The following is an 18,196-nucleotide window of genomic DNA, read 5'->3' on the forward strand; positions in this document are numbered from 1 at the left end:
ACGAGGAAAGGAAATTTCTTCAGCCTTCGTGGATTTCAGCCTGGGTCTTTGGAGTTGCTCCAGGCTTCCTGAGGTTGTGCTTTGCCTGTGCATTCTGACTCCATACAGATATACACTTTCTTGGTATCTTTCCATTCTTTTTCAACATGTCCATATAAGTATCTTTCAGTCAAAGGCAGGTAGATACATACCATTAGTTGGAGGGGTGGCCAATTACTACAAGCACAAGATTTCTTTGAATTCTTGTCTTCATTTTAAAACCTATGGGAATTTAAAATTATACTTCATCATATATCTGTTTTAATATAAAATAGTATTTTAAATGATCAATCTTTGGGGGCCAAGGAGGTGAAGAACTTGACCCAATCCATCTAGGAAGATGTGCCTCTGGTTTCTTCATGTGCACGAGGCAGATGCACTCTGCTTAAGAAGCCCAGGTCAGCATGTTGGCCTGGCACTCTGGATTCGGGTTTATTATCCATGATCTTCTCACAGCCCCTGGGACCTGCTTCTGCAACACACCAGGTCCCCACTCCACATGGAAGGGGGAATTGTACACCAGGAAAAGGTTATGTGTTGTTTAAATAGCGCCCTCTCTGTTCATCCATGCTTCTCTTTTCACTTGACCCTGTGAACTGTTTACAATGACGTATTTTAGTAGAATTATTTCAGAACCTGTCTTAACTCAATCTGAAAGTGCCTCACTGAACTAATGAGATCCTTGCCCCTGAGAAAAGGTGTATTATGTGTTACATTTTGCTGCAATTTGTGATGTGTCTTTGGAGAAGAATTGTGCATTTTATATAACTTGTCAAGGACAATTTTAAAGTGCGTTAACATCATCAATCTCACAGACAATGTCTCAAATGGCTTCACTCTGTAGTCAGAGTTTTGCCAAATGCCAGCTAAGACTCAGACCACCACACACCTGCTCCCTGCCTGTTGTTTGGATGTATCATCTGTCGAAAAGACAACCAAGTGTAGGAAAAGAATTCATCCTTGAAGCATGTCTTTAATTAAGTCCACAGATGTTGTTTGAAGTCTATACCTGGGGAATTTATTATCTCAGTTTTAAAAAGTAAGAGGAATTCAAAGATTTGCCTTCATAATAATTGTTTTTTTGATCAATGTAGCCAGTCTGGTAATGACTCATAATAGTCAAGAATTTATGATGGTTGTCATTTTCAACAATTTGAATGTCATTTTCTAAAAGGGCTTTCACTTGAGCTATCGTCTGGACTTCACTGCTCGCCAGCTGAGTATCTGATCTCTCTCTCGAGGTGGAGGCTGGACGGAGCTGGCCCATAGGCTTGAGGGACTGGGGCGGATGGCAGGAAGCGGCTCTCATGGCCTCTGTGGCTGCATGGAGGCAAAGAGCAGACAGGAACTTAGAAGGTCAAAGGCAGAAAAGCACAGCTGAGCCCTCACCAAGGCAGAAGAGCCTGAAGCCAGCGACCGGTGACTCTGCAGCCTGAGGATCAAAGAGCCAGGGAAGATGAAAACAAGGACCTGCCACGCAGGAGAGGCAGCAAGAGGGTGATCCTGGCATAACCTCGAGAGGAGCTCCTGCTGCCTTCTGAAGGGTAAAAGCCCGGACAGAAGGGCGCCCAGTGACCCATCGAGACTTCAGTGTCTTTATCTGTCTCCTCCCCCTGCCTGATAAGGGTGTGGCCAAGATCAAATTCAGTCTTGTATGTGAAGTCTAATTAGCATTATTATTATAATTGTTAACATTTGTAATATAATTAAGAAATATATGGAAAGATAAGAGTGAAAAAAAAACAGCTGCACGGTAAGAATACTTCGTGTGTGTCTGGCAGAACAAAATAAGACAGAGCATTTAGGTGTGTTCTTTTCTTTAAATGTAGTCTGCTTTGTTAGTTTCTAACCAAAGTATTTGATTACCATCTGTGATTGCCAAGCATTTGTGATAGTTATAATTTGTGAACAAATTATCTATTGATTAATACTGTGTCAAGTTCTGATAAATTCACAGATCAAAATTTATATACAAGGAAGAATCCCAACATGAAAAAATTGGATTTTTTTAAACACCAGGTCTCAAATTATCCACCTACTTTGACAGTTTTAGTGTCTTGATTAAATATTTTATGATGATACTACTTAAGATAAAATGTAAGAGCTAATTTATAGGGACATCTCTTTATGTAAAAGGTTCCCAAGCTGATTTATTACCAGGCGGAAGCATGTCCGTGAAAACAACCACGTCTGAAGTAAAGAGACTCACAATTTTCTTCCACCCTCCTGGTCAAACAACTTGTACTAAACAATTTATATGAAAAACGGGGTCTTAAATTTTACAAGACTCCACTTTATTTTCCTATGATGTCTCCTTTAGTTTCATTCTTCAGTTCGATTTAGTACCTGCTATGTTCTGTTCTAAGCAATAAATTTAGAACACTATGCCCATTTATAATTCATATTAATTCCTGCACATTTGTGGAAACTTAACGTCGAAGTTTCAGACTTAGTTCTTCTCGGATTTGGTTCTTCACTTATCATCCTCCACTCAACAAAAAAGTAATCAGTTGCCAAATTGATGCCATGTTTTTACAGTTTTCTAGTTGTCTCTCACCATCCTGATTTTGTCTCCTGCTAAATTTATTACATTACATCATCCTGAAAGGACTTTGGGGAAAATACACATAGGTATTAAATTATTTAACCATGTTCTTGGTTGGGGCACAGGGGGCTAAGAGACTGCTGCTAATGCTTTATTGACAGTTACGTCGAACTATTCGGCAATACAATTAATAAAATAAAGAACTATAATTATATTCTTTTTGTGTGTGTGTGAGGAAGACTGGCCCTGAGCTAACATCTATTGCCCATCCTCCTCCTTTTTTTCCCTTTTTCTCCCCAAAGCCCCAGTAGATAGTTGTATGTCATAGCTGCACACCCTTCTAGTTGCTGTATGTGGGATGCTGCTTCAGCATGGCTGGACAAGCGGTGAATCCGTGTGCGCCTGGGATCCGAACCCGGGCTGCCAGTAGTGGAGCGTGTGCACTTAACCACTAAGCCACGGGGCCGGCCCCTATAACTATATTCTAATCTATAACTTCATAAAATCTGGGTAGTGGTAGATGAGTATTATTTCCGAGGCTTAAAAAGATTTTTATCAGTAAATGGATTTCAAGAATTATTAAAGGGGAAACAAATGACATGGGATTTTGCATTAGTAGAAGAGTGTGTTACGGGAGCATTAGAGGTGTTGTAAAACAAAGAAGAGACGATGAAGCCACAGGTTGCTGTAAGTAGGACGAAGAAGAGACAGCAAAGCTAGGCACAAGCAGAAGAAGCCACTGTGATGGCACCCCGCCCGGTCGCATGGGGCAGCGTGTGATCAGCAGGAGCTGACGGGAAAGAAAGATGTCTTTGGTGACAGCATTGTGGTGGGAGGGAACGGGAGAAAACAGGGAAAAGATTAAGGACAGAGAGAGACCAGATGGTGATAGAATTGAGCCAAAACCCAAAATATGTCATGGACTCAAATCTTAGCAGTAAAGGCCTAGTGAAATGGAAAAACAATAACACAGATAGAAAAATAGAATTCATTCTCATCAATTTAATGTACTTACATTTTATTTTATCTAGAAAGTATTTGAGATGGATTATTCACAAAGAGAAGGAGGAGATATTTACAGTAAGATTCATAAAGTAGAACCAGAAGAGAGGGGGAACCATATGCCAGCCGTAAAGGTCAAGAGGGTGGATCTGTTTGAGCGTAAAACCTGGAGCGTCCTCCTAGCTGTGGTGAAGAGGGAAACGTTACAAATTAGGAAACATTCATTAAATATCATTAGCTGAAATAATTACCTACAGATATTTGAGGGATGAAATTTTCCTGGTTAGAGACATAGCTCTTGTGTGGCCGTAGAGGGAATAAGATATAATCAATAGTAACCTCAATATTGGCTTCACACCAAATAGATAAATTTGCATGACTCGTTTTGAGAGCAACCTAAGATAAAAACCCATGTCCAGCAACTGAGAGACAGTTCTACAAGAGCAGCAACCAAGATGTCATTGTCCAAATGTGTAGCCTTCTTGTAATCTGCCTTGATCCAAGGACATCGGTTCACATTTAACAGGTGTTTGTGCTGGGTGCTGGGACACACTGTGAACACAATAGTCACGGCCCTGCCTTCACGGAGCTTACAGTTTGGTAGAGGAGTCAGAAAATAAAGTAAAAAAAGATATAAAAATAAAATAATTACAAATTGTGATAGATGCTAAAAAGAAAATTAACACTACTGTCAAGAGTTTAAGGGTGTCCTCCTGTATCTAGTATCAGGGAAGATCTTTTGTGAGGAAATGATGTTAGGAAGAGAATTTGGAGTGTACGGAGTAGTGATGCCTGCATAACCCAAGACAGTCTTCCCTAACTGCCTTTCTGTCAGACTTTCAACATGCATCATTTAAGCAGGGTGTTTAAGATGATGTACTCTAGGCGGTTGACCTGAGTGCAGGCATTCTGTATGGCTAATTAAGGAAATTTCATGAATTTTAGAAACTAACAAGCCAGTGTTACAGTTAATATCCTATTATAAAATTTAATAAGCTTAACCAATATTTTAGCTCAAATTAAAGTTAGAGATGTGCTATGGACAGAACTGTGTCTCCCCGAATTCATATCTTGAAGCCCTAACCCACAGTGTGATGGTATTTGGAGATGTGGCTTTTGGCAGCTAATTAGGTTTAGACGAGGTCATGAGGGTGGGGCCCCTTGATGGGATTAGTGCCCTTATAAGAAGAGACACCAGAGAGCTTGCTTCCTCCTCCACCCCCTCTATGTGAAGACACAGGGAGAAGGCGGCTGTCTGCAAGCCAGGAAAAGGGCCCTCACTGGGAATTCAGGGAACTGAATGGGCCAGCACCTTAACCTTGGACCTCCCAGCCTCCAGAACTGTGAGAGAAAAATTCCTGTTGTTTACACCACCCAGTCTATAGTATTTTTTTATGTCAGCCTAAACTGCCAGAGATGAGCTGAAGAAATAGTAGAATCTAAAGAGGAAAGTCATAGGATGTGAAAGAAAGACAGAAATGCATTCCAGTTGTTTGTTTTACATTCTAATTATGCTACTGACAAAAGCGTAGTGAGTCCAAGTCTTTCTTTCACACTCAGAGGAGTCCTCTGGATCTCAGAAGTGACTACAAGGTGCCCTGCCAGGGGCAGCCCAATTCTCACAAGCCCCCAGACTGTGCAAAAAGGGTCCTGCTAGGACTGGCCCCATAGTCGAGTAGTTAAAGTTCTGTGTGCTCTGCTTCAGTGGCCCAGGTTCATGGGTTCAGATCCTGGGTGCAGACCTACACCACTGGTCAAGCCATGCTGTGGCAGTGACCCACATACAGAATGGAGGAATATTGGCACAGATGTTAGCTCAGGGCCAATCTTCCTCAGCAAAAAAAAACGGTCCTGCCTACCAGGATTGAGGGATTAACTCAGTCCACCTGCATATGAGTAGCTAGCAATTCTCCTTAGTTCAGTAATGAAATATTGTAGTATTTTTTTTCCTGAGGAAGATTGGCCCTGAACTGACACCTGTTGCCAATCTTCCTCCTTTTTTCCTTTTTTCTCCCCAAAGCCACAGTAGATAGTTGTATGTCACAGTTGTACATCCTTCTAGTTGCTCTATGTGGGACGCCACCTCAGCACGGCTTGATGAGCAGTGTGTAGGTCCACACCGGGGATCCGAACCAGTGAACCCCAGACTGCTGAAGCAGAGCGCATCAACTTAACTGCTACACCTCCAGGCTGGCTACTGTAGTATTTTTTAATTGGTTCCTTTTAATTGGAAAAAAAAAAAGTTTGCATAAAAAATTAAATGAAGACAAATATACAATGAAAAGTAATTCTCCTCTCAATCCCAATCCCAAAGTCTCCAACCTCCTTCTCCAAAGGCTACCAGTGGTAAATAGCTCCTTGTGTATAGCTCAAGACATACTTAATGCACACACAAGTGTTGATATTTGTATTATACCCACACACATTTAAGTCCAACGACAGAATTGTACAGATGGTATCCCATGCCGCCTTCTCTCTCAATTAGCAATATATCTTGGAGTTCACAGAGTGCATTCTATGCATCTTAATTTCTTTGACCTATTTCCCATCCATGCTTCTACTTGTGTACCCAGTCTTCGCTACTGTTAACAGTGCTGAAGTGAACATCATGTATTAATACTTTTGTGCACATGTGTGAGTATATCTGGAGGATAAATTCTGAAATCACAATTGCTGTGTCAAAGGAGACGCACATTTTAAATTTTTTCAGTTTAAATTTTTTAATTTTTCCATATATTTTTCAATTATGTCACAAATATTCACAATTATAATAATACTGATATATTAAATGTCACATTTAAGTAATTACCAAAGTGCCTTCCAAAGAGGGAACACCAATTTATACTCCCACCAATAACAAATGCCTGTGTGTGAAACTCTGCTGTGCATGCTTACTTCAATAACTCATAGCATAGCCTTAGGAGGAGGTGTGATTATTATTCCCAATTTAACACTGAGTTAGCTGAGGCACAAGAAGGTGAAGCAACTTGACAAAGTCTTACAGAATTAGGTGACTAAACTGAGAGCTGGTGATACTGAACCAAATCAGCTCGCCTCCTGGTGAGTTAAATAAGACTCTACACCAGTGGAAGTTGTCTCACAAAGTAAAGTGTATTTTCGGCAAATAGGAGGCCATGAGGAATCATTTCCAAAGTCATGGCGTCCGAAAACAAAGGGAAGCAGGAACTTTTATTTTGGCTGGGGAGTGAATATTCAAAAGGGAGAGGCAGGTACACTGCAGATTATGGTAATGAGGCTTAATCTCCTCCTGAAGAGATCTTCGAGTTAAACATAAGGCAAGGTCATGGGTGTAGCTCTTGCAGGGAGACTTGGTTAGCTTCAGGGTAGTTGCTGGTTGTGTCTCCTTAACATAAAAAAACAACTTGGAAAAACAGTTAAATGCTTCCAAACCCACCCTTGAGTTCCTCGGGGCACTAGCCAGTGACTCTGTGTTCTGCGGTCCACCAGCCGTGATGCTATGTGACCTTCCAGAGTTTCAGTCCTAGCTCTCTCCCTTAAAGCCGATGACCTTGGCCAAGTTATTTGCCTCCCATCTATAATTTCTGTATGTATAAAAGGGAGATAAAATTGATATGAGGATAAAATAAGACAAGGTAAGGAAAATCCCATTCACAAGGGCTAAACATAAGCTCCCTCCCTCTCTGTTGAGACAATCTGTGAATCACAGGGAAGAACAGACCATTGCCCTGGCTCCTCTTCAATGACATGGAAATTAAAGAACTCTGACTCTTTCCAAGGTTAATACTACAGCAACAAAGCCAACGAATGAGGACTTGTGTCGAAACTCCCCTCCCTGTGTTTCTTGTTCAATATTTAATTCTAATTGGTTAGTCTTGGCCCCTCTTCTCACAATGTTATATCAGATTTCCAGTCCTTAGGAACCCGTCTAAGAAGTGGGAGTCATTTGAACCTCCTGGAGCTGATTTCCCCACCTCTTCAGGAAATTTCTCAAAGTTCTGTTTACTATCAATAGTCTTTGGCTAATGATAAACTGAGAGCAAGCATCAGCCTATGAAGAAGAGCTAAAGGAAATATATTCATGTTCAGCACAGAGTATGCTGTGGCTCAGAGGATAGAGTGACTCAGCGAAAACTGCACTGCCGAGCGAGACCTGCTCATCAAAACACGTCACACACCCTATTGCTAAATTGTGTTTCCTTCAATGTTATAAAGCAGTTGAGTCAGTAGTTATTGAACAGCTCTTCTCTTGTGAGCGAGTGTTAGGAATAAGCAACTCAGAGAGAGGTCCTTGCTTCCTACACAGCAATTTAGAAAAGGAGGGGCCGTGGTCTGATGGACAGGGGCTGAGACGGGAGCAGAGGAGCTGCAGTTACAGTGACTCAGTCATGCTCATTCTGTCTGGCTAATTCCTTAAGATCCAGCTTTATTCCCATTCCTCCTCTAGGGCTTGGGTAGGATAAGGACTGGTAAAGCTGTGTTGCTGGAAACTGCTAACCGCCCATTCCAGAACAGCCTTGAATGGACCTTCTCTTTAGGATCCACAGTCAGGGACGGCACCAGGGGTGACTCATGCACATCTTTCCTGTGAATGTGTTCCCGTCACAGGAGTGCAGGATATCCATATATAGCCTCACACTGTGGCCCGTCTCTCCTCATCTCGGAGTGACAAGCAGAGCTCAGTAAAATAGGCTCAAAAAGAGAAGCAAGACACTTAGACATGGCTGAGTTGACATCATGGTTTTAACGTGACTCAGAAAACTCACAACCACATAAAAATGTCAAAATCAAAAAATCACTGTTTTTACAACCAGGTTATAAGACAACAAACACCCTGACAATTACACTGACTCTGTCCTTCACTTTTCACTCCCACCTGATCCATCACCTTCTCTCTGTGAGCCCCGAGGCTGTCCTTTTCCCTGTCCTATCCACAAGACGCTCCCCCCATTCCCTGGACCCCAGCTGTGCTGGCCAGCAGCGACGTGACATGTATCCATCCATTTCTTCTACAAATGTTTACCAAGGGCCAGGCACTATGCAAACTGCTGGAGTGAATGTGCTTTTCTTTCTTCTCTCTCTTTTTTTTTTGTTTTGCAGATTACATAATTACTTTCACATGAAAACTTTAATTTTTTGTTTTTTTTAACTGAGTAAAATATGTCCAGTTTCAAAACAGCCAAGTCACATGTCATATAGCACCAAAAAATCATAGAAAAGATTTCCTTATGATGTAATTTAGGAAAGAAATAATTGCACATTGGCAAAAAATATCTTAAATGATCCTGTGGACAAACATCCTGTTCATCCCATTAGTACTGCCACTATCGTACGTTTACCAAAATGTTTCAGAGACTGGTACAAAGAATCTGTCTCTGTCCTCCAAATTTGGTAAATCTGGATATTTTACAATCACCTGTTTTAGCCTAAGAAAAATACAATTTATTTCTTCATTTTAATGTTTTATGTATTCTGGTCAAAGTAGAACAGTTAGTTCATGCTTTGGTATACCTCTTCTGGTCCAATACATAGCAAAAGTATATAAAAATATAAAAGGAAAAACCCAAAGTACGTGTCTGAGTTCAAAACCTATTAAGCATCCTTCTGCACCAGAAACAGAAGAGAAACGCACAGGCCGCAGCCCGGCTGGGCTCCAGCCTGCCGCAGGCAGCGGCAGCTGGGGAGTCAGGAAGGAAAGTTGAAGGTGTTCCATGGAAATCGCAAGACTGCAGCCAGGTTTGAAAACGGGCTGGGCGGGGCTCCTTGTGGTGAAAGGAGGCTGGAAGTCTGCAGCAACCGACTGCCAGGGGCGAGGGCTTTGTAGACTACTTCAGAAGCAAGAGGGCAAACACACTTGCACCTGAAGAACTGCAAGTGCCCCTGGCCTGGGACTGACGTCACAGCCCCCTGAGGCCAGGGCGGTTGTTCCGCGTACAGCATCCGAACAGTAAGCCATACAGTATCTGGTTTGGAGGCGGGTTCAGGAATTTGAGAAAACAAAGCTGCTAACCCACTAGACAGAGAAGTGTGAAGAAAAAGAAGAAGGGTGAAAAAAATCTCATTCAAAATGAGGCTGCAACACAAAATTTCAAAGCACGTGGAGCATTCTAATGCTCTGAAAGTGATCCAGCCAAAAATCAACAATTGCAACATAATTTTATTCCAGGTGAAATTTTATGGAACTGTCTAGACAAAACTTTAGAATAAGTATGCTTTGAATACTTCAGGAGAAAAATGAAAAAAAAATGATTTTTTTTAAGGAAGAAATATGGAAAAGCAGACAAATGAAAAAAGTCAGGTAAATAAAAAGCAGAAAACTAGACATCTTGGAAATTAAAAATCTATTGATTGAAATAAAAATTCAAAAGATGGCGTAAAGTTTGTAACCGAGACAATGAAAGAGAAAATAGATTGGAAAACATTACTGGAGATTCACCCGATCACAGCACAGGGAATAAAATAGGAAAGAATGTTAAGTAGGGAGACCATATACCCCAAAATGCCTGGGAGAGTTCCAGTTTACATTTGTTGTCCTGATGTAATTACTAGTGGCACTCCTTTTAACTCCCAAATACGTCCTAATTTAGACCATAAGTCATATGGTCACCTAGTGTTAAGAAATATATAGGACAGACTGAACGACAAATAAGACTGCCAAGAGGAAGGAATAGAGAGAATCTCAAAGAAGTAATATTTGAAGAGAAAAGAGCTGTGGGGAGAGTAAAAATGCTAGATAGCTTCAGATATTTTTAGAAAAAAACTATAGTTTATTTATAATTGGTTAATTTTACTTATAATTAATTTAAGCTTGTATGTCGTAAACTTTCAACTATTTTGGTGGAAGTTAACAAATAGAATCTAATTTATCTGTGTATGGAAATGTGAAAGACGAAGACTAAACAAGACAATTTTGGGGAATAACAAAGTTGGAGAACTTGCTCTGAGAGTTATGAAGATGTATTGCAAAGCTACGGTAGCTGAGACAGTTGGGTAGCAGCACAAGAATAGACACATGGAACAGAATGGAAACGTATGACCATTTTGTTTTTTGATAAAGTTAAATTCATTAAAGTATACACTTATGCATATAAATAAGCCCATTTCTGTATATTTGCTATACACAAAGCGGGAAAAAAGGCAAACTTTAGGTAACCCATATAGAAATAACCTTGATATCTTCCAAACCACTAGATGAATCAAGAGGAGGCAGAGCAGAAGGATTGGGGCTGCAGGAGCAGGGAGAAAGGAAGAAGAAAAAGAAAAATACAGAACCATTTATCAATCCAACAGAAGGTAGGAGAGAAAGCACAGAAAATGTATGGTAAGCGGAAAACACAAAAGGAGGTGGTAGAAATGAGCTCAAATGAGTAAGATATCAGAGTGAATGTGGATAGATAAAACTCACCTATTAAAAGAGACCACAATAATATAAAGTTAGCTATATGCTGCTTATAAAAGGCACGCCTAACATCAAACCAAAAAGAAAATTTGGATATAAAGTTTTGAAAAACTAAATAGGTTTTATAGTAAGATGTATTAGAAAAAATAGAAAATAGAGCCAGGCCTCATGGCCTAGGGGTTAAAGTTCAGCATTCTCACTGCTTCAGTGGCCTGGGTTTGTTTCCTGGTCTCAGAACCACACCACCACCCGTCTGTCAGTTGCCATGCTGTGGTGGCTCATGTAGAACTAGAAGGACTTACAACTAGGACATACCACCATGTACTGGGGCTTTGGGGAGGGAAAAACAAAAAAAAAGGAAGATTGGCAATAGATGTTAGCCCAGGGTGAATCTTTCCCTGCAAAATAAGAAAAAAGAAAATAAAAGAATCCCCAAGACAATAAAGTAATTTTGCACCTAGTAATATAACATTATGTTAGAGCAAACTGACAGGATTACAAAGTAAACTCGACAGATCTAGAACTATAGTAGGAGATGTCCATCACTTCAATAAGAAACAAAGAGATCGAATAGAAAAAGCAAGCAAGAATACAGAATATTTGAACAACCAGACTGTACCCATCCCAACTTAGCTCTCTCTCTTTCTTAGCCATCTCCAAAAACTCCAGACCTCCAAATCCTCAGGCTACTGAGGAGTGAGTGGAATTCAGTAACAAGCTCTCAAGCTGTATCTTGCAGGGAAAGACCCTCAGACTCAGAGAATATGGGAAGAGACTTAAGAAGAATTCGCTCAGACTATACCAGAACAAAAACAAAATCTACAAACAGGACTCATTGGACATGTGAACAAGATGAAAATAGAATAACATGAGAACTATGCAAACAGAACAAAAAATGAGAATGAAAGAAAACCTATAGCAACCAGAGTCTCAAGAACACAGGGAAACGCCTCACCAGTGCTCCATACTATGGGAAAGCTTATTAAGAACATGAGTTGAATAAAATAAACGCTTAAATGTAAGAGGATAACACAGAATGAAATAAAAATGGAAATTGAAAATATAAGGAAACAAATTGAATCTAACATAACACCATCACAGAACTAATAAACAAATTACATACAGAAAGGACTAGAATGGACAGGGCTAAAAAATGAATTACTTACATAGAGGAAAGTCTTGAGATAAGCACAGTAAAGTCAAAGGAAAAAGATAAAATGATTAATGGAAATAGAGAGAAGATAATAGCTTTGGAGGAGTGACACAGATAACATTCCAGAAGGATGAGCTGTCCCTGAGTTAAAGAACTCATAAGTGAATCAGGAAAGGTATTCCAATAGAAAATAGAAAAATAATCCTGAAATACAGGAATAACAGATTCTGCAACTCAAAAGTTTATATCATATTCTAAGACAAATATATTTAACACTATCAATTCTAAATCATATTCTTGTTATTATTGAATTTCGAGGATAAGAAAAAATTCTTCAAGCATCCAGAGACAAATAGTAAGTGTCTTATAATTGGAACAAAAGCAGACTGGCCTTAGTCTTCTCCAGAGTAATATTCCAGGCTAGAGAACAATGGAGCAATGTCTACTAAACTCGAAAGGAAAAGAAATGTGATCCAAAAATATTGCATCTAGCCAAGATTCCATTCAAGTAAAAAGACCACAAACAGATATTCTCGAATGTGAAAGAATAAAATACCTGCTATAATTAGCCATATTAGCTTTCTTGAGGGAGAAAAAATGACTCAGTGACGGAATCTAGCCAATCAAGAAATGAATAGACACACCACAGTCAATGGTGACTCCTGCCATGTTGAATGCTGGGAGACAGCAATGTCACAGCATTACGTGAAAGTGTGACCCAAGCATTTTCTAATCAGCCACGTGGTTCTTCAGGTTGAAAGGCAATAGACACATAGTCTGCTCTAACATGAAAGAACTCAGGGAATATAGCACTTAGAAAGTATTTTTGATAAATTCTTGAAATAAAATCCATACAAGAGGGGATCAAAATTTAGAACTTAGGAATGAAGATGCAGTAAAAACAAAAATGGTGATGAGCATTAAATCCATTTAAACACAGAACTAAGAACAGCAGTGAGAACTACGGGTACAAAACATAATACAAATGTCATAAAACTTTAAAATGTTTAACTTCAGTGTCTTAATGTCAAGTAAAATTGATTGTTTCTTATTAAAAACAATGTAGATTCTGATGGTGGTTCAAGATGACAGACTGAGCACATGTGTTGATCAACTAACTCTCCCAAGACCGGATTAAAGTGCTGGTAAAAGTATAAAAAAGATCAAAGAGAACAAGGTAAGGACCAGTAGTTGACAAAAGAGTTCAGTAAGTTTCTGGAAATCCAAATAGCAGACGGCGGAGTGGAAGTGTCCGAAGAGCTCTGGACAAGAAGAAACCAAGTATGGAGGGGGTGGGGGCGGTTATAGAGACCTAGGGCTCATAAAAAATAAAAAGAATTAATTAAAAACATAAAGATGAAGTAGCCACCCCATATCCCACACCTACTCTTAGACCAGAAGCAAATCAAAACTAGACAAGACAGTTCTTTTCCAAAGAAATGAAATAATCTGAGAACCCAAAGTAGAGATGTTGGCGCTTTGGATAAAACCTGTTGTATCCTCTCATTTAGAGGCTGTTCAGCGTCAGGGCCAGATCACCACCCATTCGCCTTTAGGGAAGCCACTTACACACAATTTCCAGTCCACCGTCATTATTCTAAAGCAGTGAACAGCTGTGGATTATCTGACAGGTGAGGGAAATCAGTTAAAGAATAAGACCAAGAGAAACATGATAAAATACCCCAGAGAATGAAAGACAATTTAAGCAATGGAAAAGAACTCTTAAAATATTCTAATTATTATACTAAAGATTTGCTAGGAGATGTTACAGGCATATAGCAAGAATAGGATCTACAAAAAAGGAAAGTGAAATAGCCGTAAAGAACACTTAGAAAATTAGTATATGACTATTGAAAACAAATTAGGGAGAAGAAAAATATCAAAGAAATAATAGGAACATCCCACAGCTGAGAATAGAAACAGGCATTCAGTTTGGAAGGACCCAGGAAATGTCCAGCCCAAGTGCAGTAAACATCCATATCTAAACCTAAGATGGAGAGACATGAGGACACACTTGAGGGTTAAAGAGGAGATCTTGGAAGTTTTCAGAGAGAAAAGATAGCAACACTGACTGCTAGCATGTAAGAAGCATCGCCCCAAAATTCTGATGAAAACTGATACTGAACTTAAAAGTCTTTATCTAGCCAAATTATTAATCAAGTATGGTGATAGAATAAAAGTATTTTCAAAATTTACCTCCCATGCATCCTTCTTTATGAGGTTCCTTAGGATGAGTCAGAGGAAACAAGTAACTAAGAACGAGACAGTCACAGGATGTAGGGAACAGTCTAACCTGGGACAGTAATGAAGGGAAGAGCTAAGACGACTGCTGGGCAACAGAATCAGTCCCGGAGTAGGTCCTGGTCAAAAAAAGGTGTGTGGAGAATATTCCAAAGACTTGGTAGTGTCCTTGGAACTGAAGAACAAACCTAAGGATTGGCTAAAGAAGAAAAGACAGGCGATTAAAAATTTGAAGGGGAGGGGCCCTGCACACCAGAGGTACGTGTGACCATGTGATCAGTGATGACCCACATCTATGTACGACCATGTAAAGCAACGCTTGTTGATTTTTCAACTTTGAAAATCTAAACAAAGGCAAAGCAGGGAAAACTTACCTGTGGTTATGGAACAGAAGGCAATTTTTCAGTCTTGCCAATATGAACATAGAAACAAAGAGACTGGAAGGGGTGAGGGGGTGAGGGCCTCCCCTACAAGGGAGGGACTCAGGGTAGACTGTCTATCACTGTTGGAACAGAGACAAAGGGAAAGTTTATGTTATTGGGGGTACAAAAGTGACCAAAGAGGAGCGAAGAGCAGTGAAATATTCCTGTGGCAGGAGAGAGAGGGGAGTTTAGGGCAGTGTGAGTGGGCTGAATCCTCGTTTACCATGGCCGGAAGTCAACAGACCTGGTTTAAAATGGGTGATCCAGAAATCGTGACTAATCAATTCAGAGTTTTAAAAATAGAAAAACAGAATCATATTAAATAGTATCTCTTTTTGTAGAACAATTTCTGCAGTCTACTCACCTATCTAAAGAAATGTATGAAGAGATGTTTACAATAATATTCATCTAGTATTTCCAAATGGTGAGATTTGAGAGGACCTTTTACATGCTCTTTGTACCTGTCTGTGTTCCTTGAATAGTTTACATCTTTATACCACTTTTACCACAATGACAGCTTTTTTGTGCACTCTGAAGACCGGGGGGCGTAACTGGCTATAAAGGGATAAAAGTGGAAGCAGGGGGAGGCCACTAAACTCACAAAAAGTCTGAGTGAGAAAATGCAGTGGCGTGGGCCAGGATGTGTACACTGGAAATGAGGAGAAGAGGCCTGATTCATGACGTAAGTTGGAGGGAAAATAACAGGACGAGTTGGCTAGAACGTTGGTGGTGAGCAGAAGAGGAATCTAGGACGATGCTGAGGTGTCTCAACTGCTGGGAGCACAGAGGCCGTAGAAGAGAGAGAATGGAATAGGTTATTTCCAGTTGGGAGAGACAGAGGCAGGGTCGAGAGTTTGCCTTTTCTGGCCTAAATTTGAATACCTGAGAAACATACAAGTAATAACTGTGTAGTCAGTGGCTTACCCAAGTTGGAGCTCAGATAAGTCCACGCTGGGTGTATAAATTTGGGATTTGTCAGCAAATAGACAGGCTTTCACAGCATTGGACGGAAGCCTAAAATAATCTCAGGGCCATTAATACTCACTACCTAGTTACTTTAGTTATTAGATCAGTAATCTTAATCAATTTTATTTTATTATTTTCATTTTTCAGTAGCCTAAACTCTGTTTCATCCATTTCCCTGAGTAAAAGAGTACTAATATTTGGTCAGACATACAGGGACTTATTGAATGTTGGAATTTAAAGAAATCTTAGATTTTACATACTCTAATCCTCATTAAACAGATAAGAAAACTGAGGCTCAGTTTAAGTAATTTTCTAAAATGAAAGAACTACTTGGTGACAGAAGTAGAAATAAAACATAAGATTTCAGATTCTCAATCTATTGGTATGAAAGCTCATACACAAATACACCCTGCATAAAAACAAAATCAAAAGGGCTTGTTTTTTAGACTCTGAAGTCAAGCAGAAAATGGGTCTTGGTGGGCTTCTCGGGCTGTGATGGGAGAATGTTTGCAATGTGGTGCGTGCTGTGCTTTGGAAGACTTGTGTGTAAATCATTTTTAAAATCACAGGTGAAGAAGAAAACGATATTGAACATATTTTGAAAGATAAGAATCTTTTCATTGTCTGTATTACCAAATAATTCATCTCTTTTTTGTTGGGAATGATGATTTCTTAGATACGTATTTTGTCTCCCCTGATTCCAATATCTTCCTAAATTTCTATATAGAAATATTTTCAGGAAGAGGGTAAAATTATTCCCCACTTGAATTTTTGTTCTGTGATTAATTTTTTTCAAATTATGTCCAAATGATTCTACTTGTTTTTCACACACCAACAAGTAGCCACCTGCCCCCTCCTTCATAAAGGAAATAACCCATCAGATTTTCTACTCTACGTAAATAACTTCTTCCCTAGGAGGAGAGAAAATGCTCAGAGTGGCATTTACCTTTATTTTTTACAAATATTTCTGCTGGGTTTTGTAGTATTATACTAATATTGTTTTGCCTTTGTGGATATTATATTTAATCCTTTCCATTTTCCTTTGAGATTATCAGTAGTCCCTTCTACCTAATAAATTTTCAGTTGAATACTAAACCTGTGTTACCCTTTTTTTTTAAGGAAGATTAGCCCTGAGCTAACATCTGTTGCCAATCTTCCTCCTTTTTTTTCTTTCCTTTTTTCTCCCCAAAGCCCCCAGGAGATAGTTGTATGCCATAGCTGTACATTCTTTTAGTTGCTCTATGTGGGACGCCGCCTCAGCATGGCTTGTTGAGCGGTGCGCAGGTGCGCGCCCAGGATCTGAACCAGAGAACCCCAGGCCACCGAAGCAGAGTGCATGAACTTAACCACTACACCACAGGGCCAGCCCCTAAACCTTCATTACTGTTGAAAACGTTCTTTGAAGTATTTTTCTCTACAATTATGAGGCACACAAGTGATTCTGTAATTAAAAGTTTTTGAACAATATTCTGTTAGGCTATATAATCACTATGTACCCAAAAAAGCTTGCTAGTTTCATTCATCCCTACCTCTCTGCATGTGGGCAAACTTAGAGATGCACTAACAGAAGAGTAAAACTATCTTTTCCTCTTACTCTTACTCAGATGTGCGAGGCATGGAGGGGATGAGGAGGCCACAAAGCAGGCCCTTGTGTCCCTGACTCTTCAGCAGGTTCCACTGAAGACTTGGAAAGAGACAGCTTTGTATCGTAACTGCCAGAGATGGATTTCCATGAAACGAGTGAGGATTAATCCCTACTAATATGGTCACATGGCTATACGCTTCAGAAAATTTTGCAAAAGTAATATATTTTTATTGTAATTGGTTAACACTATTGTCATTTTCTACTGCAACTTGTCCTCCATCATGCTTGCCCTCCTGGCAGGCGGTCCTGGAGCAACTGTGGGGTGTTGGGTTCAGGGGAATATTCTTACACGGTTCAGTCAACTCCGTGCATAGGCACGTACCGCTAGCTACCCTGCGTAGGATTTGCTTCCAGAACAACTCCTACCGTTTCCTGCCACAGTTCACCCAGCATGTTACACAAAGGTGCCCACAACTCCTAGTCCAGTCCCAGAATATGTGGGTACTGAACGAGAAAGGAAGTTCGAAATATCTGGAAATATAAGTTAGTCTGTGCAAGATTCTCCAATAATCGGTTGCATAAAATGTGAGTGAGGGTTTGGCTTTTATTAACTCTCAATCAAAACAGAAGTTCCCGCCTAACCAAATATCAGCGCCTGTCGGCTCAATGATGACCTGAAACCTTACACTTCACATATGAAAGAAACTTGTAGAGATTTTTCCAACTTTGAAAACAATCCTAAAATTTCATGAGATTACCAGTAGCAAGTTGTGGTAGCAGAAAGTTTCTGAAAACGTGAATTCTATAAATTCCGATCAGTGGTGGTTGATGAAAGACTGAATGACCTTTCTATTTTCTTTATAAA

At 39.9% G+C, this 18,196-nt stretch overlaps 1 pseudogene; it reads right to left on the minus strand.

Annotated features, from left to right (window-relative positions):
* The window catches only part of LOC131414220 (coiled-coil domain-containing protein 112-like), a 61,591-nt pseudogene that overhangs the window by 28,271 nt on the left and 15,124 nt on the right, over positions 1-18,196 (minus strand).

Source organism: Diceros bicornis, chromosome 14, assembly GCF_020826845.1.
Source record: "Diceros bicornis minor isolate mBicDic1 chromosome 14, mDicBic1.mat.cur, whole genome shotgun sequence".
Taxonomy (NCBI): domain Eukaryota; kingdom Metazoa; phylum Chordata; class Mammalia; order Perissodactyla; family Rhinocerotidae; genus Diceros; species Diceros bicornis.